We start from the raw sequence: 13,301 nt of genomic DNA, 5'->3' as shown, positions 1-13,301 counted from the left end.
GGAATCGAAACAGACTTAGAAATCACACAGAAGTTAGAATTACTGGATAAGAAACGCAAATCAGTTAAGTTATTCTAGCTAGAGTCCCTACATCCAACAAGATAGAGCAAAGCATGAACACATTAAGGAAAGATGTGGAAGATATCAAAAGTCTAAATCAAATTTCTAGCAATGAGAAAATACACTGGATGGGATTAACAGATTAGACACAGAAAGTATTAGTTAACTTAAACACTCATAGTGGAAACTACAATGAAGCACAGTAAGAAAAAAAGACTGGGGTGAGGAGAGAAAGGACAGAGCATCAGTAAGCTATAAGACAATCTGAGTGACCTAATACATGTGTTAGGAATCTCCAAAGGGAGAAGACAGAAATATCTGGAAAACTAATGGCCAAACTCTTCCTCAATTTGATCAAAACCATGACCTACAAAACCACCTAGAACTAGCAAGAAAAAAAGATGCCCTTTATATCATAGGAGACTGGAATGCAAAAGCAGTAAGTCAAGAGATACCTGGAGTAACAGGCAGGTTTGGCCTTGGAGTACAAAATGAAGCAGGGCAAAGGCTAACAGGGTTTTGCCAAGAGAACTCACTGGTCATAGCAAACACCCTCTTCGAACAACACAAGAGACAACTCTACACACAGACATCACCAGATGGTCAACACTGAAATCAGATTGATCATATTATTTACAGCCGAAGATGGACAAGCTATATAGTGTCAGCAGAAACAAGACTGGGAGCTAACTGTGGCTCAGATCATGAACTCCTTATTGCAAAATTCAGACTTAAATTGAAGAAAGTAAGGAAAACCACTAGAACATTCAGATATGACCTAAATCAAATCCCTTATACAGTGGAAGTGACAAATACATTCAAGGGACTAGATCTGATAGACAGAGTGCTGAAGAACTATGGATGGAGGTTCGTGACACCATATAGGTGGTGGTGATCAAGACCATCCCCAAGGGAAAAAAATGCAAAAAGGCAAAATGTTTGTCTGAGGAGGCTTTACAGATAGCTGAGAAAAGAAGAGATGCAAAAGGCAAAGGAGAAAAGGAAAGATATACCCATCTGAATGAAGAATTCCAAAGAATAGCAAGGAAAGATAAGAAAGCCTTCCTTGGTGATCAATGCAAAGAAATAGAGGAAAACAAAAGAATGGGAAAGACTAGAGCTCTTTTCACAGAGAAGTCACTGGCAACCCACGCCAGTACTCTTGCCTGGAAACTCCCATGGACGGAGGAGCCTAGTAGGCTGCAGTCCATTGGATCGCTGGGAGTTGGACAAGACTGAGCAACTTCACTTTCATGCATTGGAGAAGGAAATGGCGACCTACTCCAGTGTTCTTGCCTGGAGAATCCCAGGGACGGAGGAGCCTGGTGGGCTGCTGTCTATGGGGGTCGCAGAGTCGGACACGACTGACGTGACTTAGCAGCGGCAGCAGAGTTCTCTTCAAGAAAATCAGAGATACCAACAGAATATTTCATGCGAAGATGGGCACAATAAAGGACACAAACAGTATGGACCTAACAGAAGCAGAAGATATTAAGAGGTGGCAAGAATACACAGAAGAACTATCCAAAACAAATCTTAATGATCAAGATAACCACAATGGTATGATCACTAACCTAGAGCCAGACATCCTGGAATGCGAAGTCAAGTGGGCCTTAGGAAGCATCACTACAAACAAAGCTAGTGGAGGTGATGGAATTCCAATTGAGCTATTTCAAATCCTAAAAGATGGTGAAAGTGCTTCACTCGATATGACAACAAATTTGAAAAACTCATCAGTGGCCACAGGACTGGAAAAGGTCAGTTTTTATTCCAATCCCAAAGAAAGGCAATGCCAAAGAATGTTCAAACTACCACACAGTTGCGCCAATCTCACATGCTAGCCAAGTGATGCTCAAAATTCTCCAAGCCAGGCTTTAACGGTACATGATCCATGAACTTCCAGATGTTCAAGCTGGATTTAGAAAAGCCAGAGGACCCAGAGATCAAATTGCCAACATCCACTGGATCATGGAAAAAGCAAGAGAGTTTCAGAAAAACATCTACTTCTGCTTTATTGACTACACCAAAGCCTTTGACTGTGTGGATCACAATAAACTGTGGATAATTCTTAAAGAGATGAGAATTATCTGCCTTACCTTACCTGCCTCCTGAGAAATCTGTATGCAGGTCAAGATGCAACAGTTAGAACCAGACATGGAATAACAGACTGGTTCCAAATTGGGAAAGGAGTACATCAACGTTGTATACTGTCACCCTGATTATTTAACTCATATACAGGGTACATCATGTGAACTGCCGGGCTGGATGAAGCACAAGCTGGAAACAAAATTGCCGGGAGAAATAGCAACAACCTCAGATATGGAAATGACACCACTCTTATGGCAGAAAGCAAAAAGGAACTAAAGAGCCTCTTGATGAAAGTTAAAGAGGACACTGAAAAAGCTGGCTTAAAACTCAACATTCAGAAAACTAAGATTATGGCATCTGGTCCCATCACTTCATGGCAAGCAGACAGGGAAACAATGGCAACAGTGACAGACTTTATTTTCTTGGGCTCCAAAATCACTGCAGAAGGAAAGCTTGCTCCTTGGAAGAAAAGCTATGACAAACCTACACAGCATATTAAAAAGCAAAGACATTACTTTGCCAACAAAGTCCATCTAGTTAAAGCTACGCTTTTTTCCAGTAGTCATGTATGGATGTGAGAGTTGGCCCATAAAGAAAGCTGAGCGCCGAAGAATTGATGCTTTTGAACTGTGGTGTTGGAAAAGACTCTTGAGAGTCCTGTGGACTGAAAGGAGATCAAACCAGTCAATCCTAAAGGAAATCAGTCCTGAATATTCATTGGAAGGCTGATGCTGAAGCTTCAATATTCTGGCCACCTGATGCAAACAACTGACTCATTAGAAAAGACCCTGATGCTGGGAAAGACTGAAGGCAGAAGAAGGGGACGACAGAGGACTAGATGTTTGGATGGAATCAATGACTCGATGGACATGAGTTTGAGCAAACTCCCGGACTTGGTGATGGACAGGGAAGCCTGGCATGCTGCAGTCCATGGGGTTCACAAAGAGTCGGACATGACTGAAAACTGAACAAAGCAACAAATCAAAAAGGTCAGTAAACCTCCAGCATGTGAAACATGAAGAAACTCCACCAAGATACATCCTAATCAGGGGACAAAGACAAAATCTTAAAGTAGTACACTGCAGAGGAACAAAGATAATTCAAAGAAGTCTCATTGAAAACATCGCAAGCAAGGACAGTGGAGTAATGTATTTTAAGTTGTGAAAAAAGCAAGTTGTGAATCTAGAATTCTATATCCAGTGAAACTATCTTTTAAAAATGAAGGTAAAATAAAGACCTTTTGGACATAGGAGCATTGAGGAGATCATCACCAGCAGATCTGCACCACAAGGAATGTTAAAAGAATTCTTTCAGGCAGAAGCAAAATGCTGCCAGACAGAAACCTGTATCTACGTAAAAAAATAGACCACCAAAAACGGTCAAAACACTTTTCTTCCTTATTTTTAAATCTCTTTAAAAGACAATCATCAAAAAAGAAAACAAAAGACAATCATCTAAAAGACAATCATCAAAAAAAAAAGACAATCATCTATTTAAAGCAGGAGTTCATAACATATTTATAATACAAGGGAGACAAACGACAAAACAGCAGAAAGGCCTAGAGAGGAACATGTTGCTACAAGGTTCTTATACTATAAATACTATGTTGATTAAAGACAGACTGTAATCATTTAAAGATGTACACTAGAAACCTTAAAATAACCACTACACACACACACACACACACACACACACACACACACGGAAATAAGTATAAGCCAATGAAAGATAAAATATCATTATAAAAATAAAATCCAAAAGATAATATAAAAAGAGAAAGAACAAATGGCTAAGTGGGAAAAGAATCTGAAATAGACACGTGTAACTGAATCACTGTGCTACACACCTGAAACTAACACAACAGTGTTAATCAACTATGAGTCAGTGAAAGTCGCTCAGTCCTGTCCGACTCTGCGACCCCATGGACTCATCTGCCATGCTCCTCTGTCCATGGAATTCTCCATGCCAGAATACTGGAGTGGGAAGCCATTCCCTTCTCCAGGTGATTTTCCCTACCCAGGGATCGAACTCAGGTCTCCCGCATAGCAGGCAGATTCTTTACTGTCTGAGCCACCAGGGAAGCAATCAACTATATCCCAATATATTAAAAAAAGAAAAGAAAAATGAGACAAAAAAAATAGGAAGATGGTAGACTGAAACCTAACCATGTTACATCACTAGTTACATTAACAAAATGACATTAATATTCTAGTTAAAAAGCAAAGATCAGTTAGATTGGATTAAAAAAAATAAGACCAAGTTTAAATAAAAAGCCTAGATAGGTTAAAAGTAAATAACGGAAGACGTATCATGCTAACATTAATGAAAAAAAACAGAAGCAACTTAATAACACCAAAGTAGAATTCAGAGCAAAAAATATTATCAGGAATAAAGAGGGTCATTTCCTGACAACAAAGTGGTCAATTGTGACACAAAAGGAGTTCAAAAAAACGTTCACTGAAAGAAAAACTTTTCCAAATTTAGAAGTTAGCCTTTGAATCGGTAATAGGTTTCTACGATGGCTCAGTGGTAAAGAAGCAACCTGTAACACAGGAGATACAGGAGACTTGGGTTCAATCCCTGGGTTGGGAGGATTCCCTGGCCAAGTCAATGACAACCCACTCCAACATTCTTGCCTGGAAAATTCCATGGACAGAGGAGCCTGGCAGGCTACAGTCCACGGGGTTGAAAGAGTTGGACACAACGGAGCACACGAGCATTTTGAAAATACAGGGCAAAAACTGGTTTTGGCTTCAGAACCTTTCAGATACTGAATTTATAGTGTGAATTTTTAACATTTTAAGCACACTAAAGAGAACTTCTAAAAAGTATATTAGAAAGAACATCTTATATAAAGACATCTATGTCTATATGTGTGTATATATATATATATATCTTCATAAAAACACATCAAGCAGCTATGTTTAGTACTGTACAAAATTAGGTAGAGTCCTAGCCTTGATGACATAATATTGCCAACCTCTAAAAAGTACTTTACGAACTTTCAACTTCTTCCAAGTTCTAGACAAGCAGAGCAGGAACACTGTGCCTAATGTCAATGAAAATTTTGTTTATTTTCTTGATAAAGCACAGATGGATTGTCATTCCCTTCTCAAAAACCTCCAATGACTCCTCTACTGCATATAAAGACTGACATCTTCAGCCACAGGTAATCAAAGTCCTCCACAATCTGGCAGGGTCAGCCTATCTTCACAGGTTTGTCTCCCCAAGGCCCTTCCTTCACTAGCATATTCATTCTTCTATTTAAGCGGTTCCGTCCTCCATCTCCATCTGCCAAAGCCCCACACATCATTTGACGACGAGATTCCCAGTGTGGTCTGGGTAGATCAATCCTTTCCTATTTAAATCTCATTTCTGAGCTCATTCCTTTCCACATTTATGTTAGCAATCCTAAAAATGATTTTTGAAATCCACTATTTGTATTTGTCAGTCTTCCCCAGAACACTATGAATTCCCAAAAAGCAAAAATCATATCTTACTCCTGTGATTTCCAGAGGGTCACAATGCCTTACAACAGGTCCTAAACATGTCATAAATTACTATGTTAAGATACTAGCAAGGCAAGAATTGACATGTTGAATAACAAAATCAATTTTAAAAAACTCAATATTCTTGAAACCCAACGAGAAAACAACCCAATTAAAAAATGGCCAAAGATATTGACACTTCATTAACAAAGACATACAGATGGCAAATAGGCACATGAAAAGATGTTCCACAGCTTATGTCATCAGGAAAATGCATATTCAAACAATGATGTACCACTACATACTTAGCAGAATGACCAAAATCACTGACAACAATCAAACACTGGTGGGAATGTAGAGTAACAGGAATTCTCATTCACTGATGCTGGGAGTGCAAACTGGTCCAATGCCACTTTGGAAGACAACTGGGCAGTTTCTTACAAAACTAAACATATTTTTACCCTAAGATCCAGCAATCATGCTCCCTGGTATTTACCCAAAGGAGTTAGGTAAAACTTATATAAAACACAAAAACCTGCACACGGATATTTTTATTAATAATTGCCAAAACCTGGAAATAATCAAAATGTACTTTAGTAGGTGAATGGATAAATAGTGGTACATCCAAACAATGGAATATTATGCAGTGCTGAAAAGAAAATGAGTTATCAAGCAAAGAAAAAGACTTGGAAAAAGCTTAAATTCTAATTATAAAGTGAAGAAAGTCAATCTGAAGCCTGATTCCAATTATAGGACAATTGTGAAAAAGGTAAAACTATGAGACAAAAAGATCAGTGGTTGCCAGGGGTTAACAGAGACTGAGGGAAATACAGGGGAGCACAGAGGATTTCTAGGGTGGTGAAAACTACCCTGAATGATGAACTACTATAATGGTAGATACATGCCATTATACATTTCCAAATCCAGACAATTTACACCAACAAGGGTGAAGAGTAAGGTAAACTAGGGACTTTGGGTGATGATGTGTTAATACAGGTTCATCAATTGTAACAAATGTTCCAGTCTCCTAAGGGATCCTGATAATGGGGAAATTTATGCATGAACTGGAGCAGGGAAAGCAAATACTGGAAATCTCTGTGCCTTCCACTTAAAACTGCTTTAAAAAACAAAGTGTATTAAAAAGAAGAAACTCAATATTGGATCTAACTTACTTTTAAGTAAATATACATTGTTTCAATATTAAGAAGCAAAGCAAACTCTGCAAAGGTACTGGGAAAGATACTGACACAATACCAAAAATCAGCTGTGTGAAATACACTCATCCTAGAAAGCTCCTGAACTCCACCACAGAAAATAAAACTCTAAACTAGTTGTTCAATAACTGTATTGCAGCATATACTGAGCAAACATTTCTACAAAACATTCTGCATGCATTTTTACTTTTTAAAAAAGACTAAAAATTATGATATAAATGTAAACTATCCATGGACCCAGAAACTTCCAGTCTTTTAGTAGTTGTTCTTTCAAACTTAAAACAATTATCAAACATCAGCTACTTTTAAAATATTGCGTTGGGGAGGCAATACAAAGGCACAAAGATGACCTACTTCCTGACCTCAAGGAGTTTACATTCTAGGAGATACATAATAAACCAAGAAAATAAATGCTGCAGTAAAGGTATATACTCTGTGAGATCCCAGGAAAGAAGTGGGATACACAGAAATTAAAGTATATAGAAAAGACGGCATTTAAGCTAAGGAGGATCTGAAAGCTGAAAATGGCCCTATTGCCAATGCAGGAGACATAAGACATAACTCCTGGTTCGATGCCCGGGTTAGGAAGAGCCCCTGGAGGAGGAAATGGTAATCCACTCCAGTATTCTGTCCTGGAGAGTCCCATGGACAGAGGAACCTGGCAGGTCCCAGTCTATGGGGTCACAAAGAGTCAGACACGGGCTGAAGTGACTGAGCACACATGCAACTTTGAAAAGGCAGAGATGGCACTCCAGGCTGAAGGACAGGGGCAAAGGAACATCAAAGCACATCTTCAAGAAAACGGGCCCAGGACTGGGGATGATTCTGGAATAGCTGAAGCATACATCTGTGAAGAGTTGAGGGTGGACAGTAGACAAGATTTATTGTTGAGACCGATGACCTCAGCAAGGGAAACGAAACTCTATTCTGAAGAAAAAAGTGAAAAATCTCCGGAAATTTTTTAAAGTTAGGAAAGAAACAAGTTTTTATTCCTTAAAATTAAAAATAAATATATGTCCATCCCAAAACTGCTGTATAACAATCTTTGAAACTTTAAATATAATTATTATTGCTGTTTGCGATTGGTGACATTTTGGAACTAGGTTATTGAAAAATCAGAATCAAAAACTACAGCACGGGGAGAATGCAGGCTTCCCATTGCGCTTTAACACACGAGCATCCCTCAAGACATTAACTTGAGCTGGGCTTGTCATCCATAGTCAAATCCTCCAAAATCAGTAAATCGATCCTAATTTCTTCTCTCCTCCCAGACTCAATCAATGAAAGAGCACTAAAACAAAGTTCTTAAAATCTACTGTCTCTTTAATTTTAAGGATAAACTGAAGTAAGTTTTCCAAGAGACCTGTATTTTATTCTAAAGGACCCAGATTCTTATCAATTACGTTCTCAAACTGCCTATCTGAAAAAACATAATGACGGCTAGTTTGAACCTCGCGGGCTTATGAGAACAAATTAACCTCCCCACATCCCCCCAAAACAGTCAACGAGTAACAAAAGTCATCGTCCTCAAGTTTCCAGGTGGCACAAGGCAAAGCAAATTAATAGCCACTCCAAGATGTACAGTTATTTTAAACCCCCTTTATCGGACCCATTCACTGCACTTTTCAAATCACCGGTCAAACTTCTCCGCCCGAGACTCATCATAGCCATGCCCGGCAGCATGCGGAGCACCCATCAACGGAACAGAGATCCAAAGTACCAGCAGGATGCCCAGGGGAGAAGCTCGCCAAGGTCTCAACCGCATCGGAAGACCGTGGGGAAGAGGCGCCGCGGTCCAGGCCCGCCCGGACAGAGTGAGGACCGAGCTGCCGGCGCGTTAGGCGCGGGGGTTGGACCCCGAGGCGCCTCTCCGCCGCCATGTGCCGCCGCTCGGCAGAGAAGGAGGTTATATAACAAACTCCCGGAGCTCTAGAGCGTGCCGCACCCGCCAACGCCCGCCTTCGTTCCCTCGCGCCGGCTCCGCGAGCCCGGCCGCCGCTGCGCGCTGAACGGCCATAAGCATGGCCTAGGCCCGGCGCGAGGAGGGCCCGGCGGGCCAGGCGCGGCGGGAGATGCCGGGCCGCGGCTCCGGGCCCAGGCCGCGCCGACCCACCCTCCGCCGCCCAGGCCCAACCCCCTGCTTCCCTTCCCCCTACCAGAGAAGGGCGGGTGACCGAGCCGCCGCGGCCGCAGAGTCCAGTGGGGCGCGCGAGGCGAGGTGCGAGCTCCTCCCGCGCGAGTCCGTCACAGCATCTCCCGGGAGACACGGCCGCCACCGGGAGGGCGCGCTCACCTCCGCCCCGGGGAAGCCGCTTGCCTCTTCGCGGGCCTCCGCCTGCGACCGCCCCGGCCAGCTCAGATCCACACACCCCCCACCTCGCGAGCGCCTTCGCCGGCTGCAGACCGGCCGACCGCTCAGCGCGTAAAACGCAGCCACTGCCTGCGCCGCGGTTCCGGGTCCTTCCCCACGCGACTCTGCTTCTGCCTCCTCCGCTCCGGCAGCGCAGGCCCGGCTTTGCGCATTACCCCCGGCAGACACACGGAGTCCCACTCACCGGGGAGGGGAGGGGAGGGGGCAGGGAAGGGCGGGGAGGTGGGAGACAGGAGATCGCGGCGGGGAGACCTGAGTTCTCGCGAGGGTTCCGGCCTCGGGCGCCTGCTCTGCGGGAATTTCAAACTCTCGGCGAAAGAACGTAGAGGGAGGGGAAGGGAGGAAAGGAAGCAGGGTCTGGAAGGGCCGGGTATTTACATAAAACAGGAGCTCCCCGCCTCCAAAGAGCTGAAGGGAACAAAGACTACGAGTCCCATAATGCCTTGCGCGTTAAGCCTCTTTGGCCGCCCAGCCCTTGAGCCCAGGGCGGACTTGGGAGTGGTAGTCTGTACCCGAGGTAGGGCCCGCCTCACGATCCCTCCCAGAGTCTTCTGTGGCGGGCGAGTCGCCACGTTATCTTCTGGCTCCGCTTGCTGGCGGCCGAATGATAATCTTTGCCCTCGGTGTTTTTCATTCTCCCTGCTCCGACTTTCTGTGCCGAAAGCCCCCAAACTTTGGGGGAAAGCTTCTTCCCCCACCCCTTCTACATTTTTTAATATGCCGGCGTGCTTTCGTGGCCAGAGGTGCTCACGAGATCTAGTGTAATCTTCTAAATCAAAAATTTACCCCAAATCAGTGTTGCATATTTGGTCACCCTGGGGTTTCATTGTGGAATTTCTTTTATTTATGGTTAATATCTTTGAAGTTGACGGGCTTCCCTGGTGTCTCAGTGGCAAAGAATCCGCCTGCAATGCAGGAGGGACGGGTTGGATCCCTGAATTGGGAAGATCCCCTGGAGAAGGAAACGACAACCTCCTCCTGTATTCTTGCCTGGGAAATCCCATGGACAGTAACTACATGGTGGGCTACAGTCTATGGGGGTTGCAGAAGAGTTGGACACGACTTAGTGACTAAGCACACAGGATCTTTGACGTTAATCCCAGCACCACACACTTTTCAAACAAACATGTGGAATATAACCATAATGAAAGTGAAAATAATAATAAATAAGAAAAATAATAAAACGGGAGATAGGGGTAGGATTCTAGCAAGCCACTTTTGTTTTAATCAGGAAAGTTTATCCTTTTCTGTTATCCTTTCCCATATGATTTTTGTCAAAGTTTGTCTTTTAGAAATGTAATATTCTTTTTTCCCCACATTTTTTTCTCTTTATTGACAGCGATCTCTAAAAGTAACAGGCGTGTGTGCTAAGTAAATCGCTTCAGCCGTGTCCGACTCTGTGCGACCCTATAAACTGCAGCCGGCCAGGCAGGAGTGGGTTGCTGTGCCCTCCTCCAGGGGATCTTCCCCACCCAGGGATGGAACCCAGGTCTCCAGCATTACAGGCGGATTCTTTATCCACTGGATCCTCAGAAACATAGTGGTTTACAAAAGGTACTGGCTAAGTTGTGGCAGAGAAAAAGTTAAAGAGGTTTTTGATTGTTTGTCTTAACTATTTTAAATAGACTTCTTCAAACAGAAACTGCTCTGCAGTCAGCTGTGCGAATTCATGTCCTTGCCTTGCTCTCCATTTTATACTTCCATTCCTTGGCACCATTTTATCCTCAATTCATAGGTGTTGTACTTCTCTATAATCTGAAGAGGTAGATTCTCAACTCCAGAATGCTGGTAGAGCAAGGATGACTTAGAGGTTCAATGGATTCCTTAGACAAGCATTTTATTACCAGTTGTAAAATTCAAAATCATCATAACTTATCCAAACTGAGTTTCTAAAACTATCCTTCAGATTTCAATCTTTCTTTCCATAATTACTGACAGAATGCTGGCATGGTTTCTGTACAGTTGTGTGTAATCTGGACCAATCCTACCTGTCCTGTTTTATTTCCCTGCATAGTTCCTGAGAATCTTTTCTTCACTTCCCTGCAAACATGTTTCTGCTTCTCAGTATCTTCCACTGAAAATGGTCCAGCTAAGACTCTTTTCTCACAAAATCTTCCCAACTTCAGCCCATATTAATCACTAAAAACTTGTGCTGAAAATATGCTGTGTGTATTATTTTATATCTGTTTCCCCTTTTGTCTCTGACTCCATCCATCCACCCAATGCCCCCATCTCTTAGCTACACTGAAAACAGACTGGATCTTATACTTTTTTCAAATGCTTCCCTCATAACTATTAGCTTTTTTATTTCAATTGCTTTGTAAACTGAATTTCTACTTTAAAGGTCTCATTCATTCATCTTTTTTCGGTCATTTAATCATATGCCAAGGACTTCCCTGGAGGCCCAGTGATTAAGACTTCACACTTTCAATGCAGGGGGCAGGGGTTCAATCCCTGATCATGGAACTAAAATCCACACGCCCTGAGCCTCAACCAAAAAGTTAAAGGAAAAAGCACATGCCAAATTGTTTTAGTTTCAAAAGATGCTAATAAGTATTAAAATATAAACAAAAACCTGGGTTTGGTAGTCAGATGAGGAAAAGATAGAATTAAATTAAACATTTCTTTTACATAATACCTCACTGCCTTTAATATGTTCAGCATTTCCCAAAGTTACTTGACTGTGGCATGAATCCATCTATACTTGTGGAACATTTTGTCTCATCAGTGTTCCACAGAATGGACGGTAAACACGGCTTCCAAGCTTCCTCTTACTGGAGGAAGCACTGTGTAGTGGAAAGAACATGGTTATTTGAAACCAGACAAACTCAAGTTTTAATCCATTTCACTACTTTCTTGAAACATGACTTTAATGGAATTGCTTCACTCTCTCGGCCTGTTTTCTCGCCTGAAAAGAAAGGCTGTTACTTATTTTCCTTTCAGAGCTGTTGCAAAGATTAGAGGGAAGTATGTGCCCCACTCAAAACTTCATTCCCTTTCTATCTATATGATCAGTTGTTAGTTATTTTGGTAAAAGTCTTAGAAAATGGTAATAACTAGTGTGGACGCTTCCATTTGGAATGTTTTATTCAAGAGCTATTTCACTACCAATCCAGCACCCTGGTAGGAACAGACAGCCATCTGATCTCAGAGAACTTAGAACCTCATTGAAGTGCTCTGAATTAGAACTCGTTTGTTTTGCAAAGTAATAGGGAAAAAAAACATGATATTTTAGCAGCAACAACAAAACGGAGCTTGTCTGTCTCAGACAGTGGCAATGCCTCTGTCCTGATAGCTATGTTTTCATCATTTTTGTGGAGATTGTTGGTTATAGCAAGCAGTACTGGTTCCAAATAGGAAAGGGAGTACGTCAAGGCTGTATATTGTCACCCTGTTTATTTAACTTACATGCAGAGTACATCATGAGAAACGCTGGACTGGAAGAAACACAAGCTGGAATCAAGATTGCCGGGAGAAATATCAATAACCTCAGATATGCAGATGGCACCACCCTTATGGCAGAAAGGGGAGAGGAACTAAAAAGCCTCTTGATGAAAGTGAAAGTGGAGAGTGAAAAAGTTGGCTTAAAGCTCAACATTCAGAAAATGAAGATCATGGCATCCGGTCCCATTACTTCATGGGAAATAGATGGGGAAACGGTGGAAACAGTGTCAGACTTTATTTCTGGGGGCTCCAAAATCACTGCAGATGGTGATTGCAGCCATGAAATTAAAAGACGCTTACTCCTTGGAAGGAAAGTTATGACCAACCTAGGTAGCATATTCAAAAGCAGAGACATTCCTTTGCCAACAAAGGTCCGTCTAGTCAAGGCTATGGTTTTTCCAGTGGTCATGTATGGATGTGAGAATTGGCTGTGAAGAGGGCTGAGCGCCGAAGAATTGATGCTTTTGAACTGTGGTGTTGGAGAAGACTCTTGAGAGTCCCTTGGACTGCAAGGAGATCCAACCAGTCCATTCTAAAGGGATCAGTCCTGGGTGTTCTTGGAAAGAATGATGCTAAAGCTGAAACTCCAATAGTTTGGCCACCTCATGTGAAGAGTTAACTCATTGGAAAAGACTC

The 13,301-nt window shown here is 42.4% G+C and overlaps 1 protein-coding gene across 5 annotated transcripts in view; it reads right to left on the bottom strand.

Moving 5' to 3' along the window:
* Positions 1 to 9,543, bottom strand: part of AHCTF1 (AT hook containing transcription factor 1) — a 94,818-nt gene extending 85,275 nt beyond the window's left edge. For 2 of the 5 annotated variants that reach the window (XM_010852885.1, XM_010852889.1), the window contains exon 1: positions 9,007 to 9,450. The gene's annotated coding sequence lies outside the window, so the exon portion shown is untranslated. Of the gene's footprint in view, positions 1 to 8,570; positions 8,755 to 9,006; positions 9,451 to 9,473 lie in introns of those variants that run through there. The other 3 variants (XM_010852888.1, XM_010852887.1, XM_010852886.1) reach the window with 3 other exon arrangements.
* Between the last annotated feature and the right edge of the window lie 3,758 nt (positions 9,544 to 13,301).

The sequence above is a fragment of the Bison bison genome, unplaced genomic scaffold (genome assembly GCF_000754665.1).
Source record: "Bison bison bison isolate TAMUID 2011002044 unplaced genomic scaffold, Bison_UMD1.0 scf7180017864317, whole genome shotgun sequence".
NCBI classification, from domain to species: domain Eukaryota; kingdom Metazoa; phylum Chordata; class Mammalia; order Artiodactyla; family Bovidae; genus Bison; species Bison bison.
This window is presented reverse-complemented; position numbering and strand designations above follow the sequence as displayed.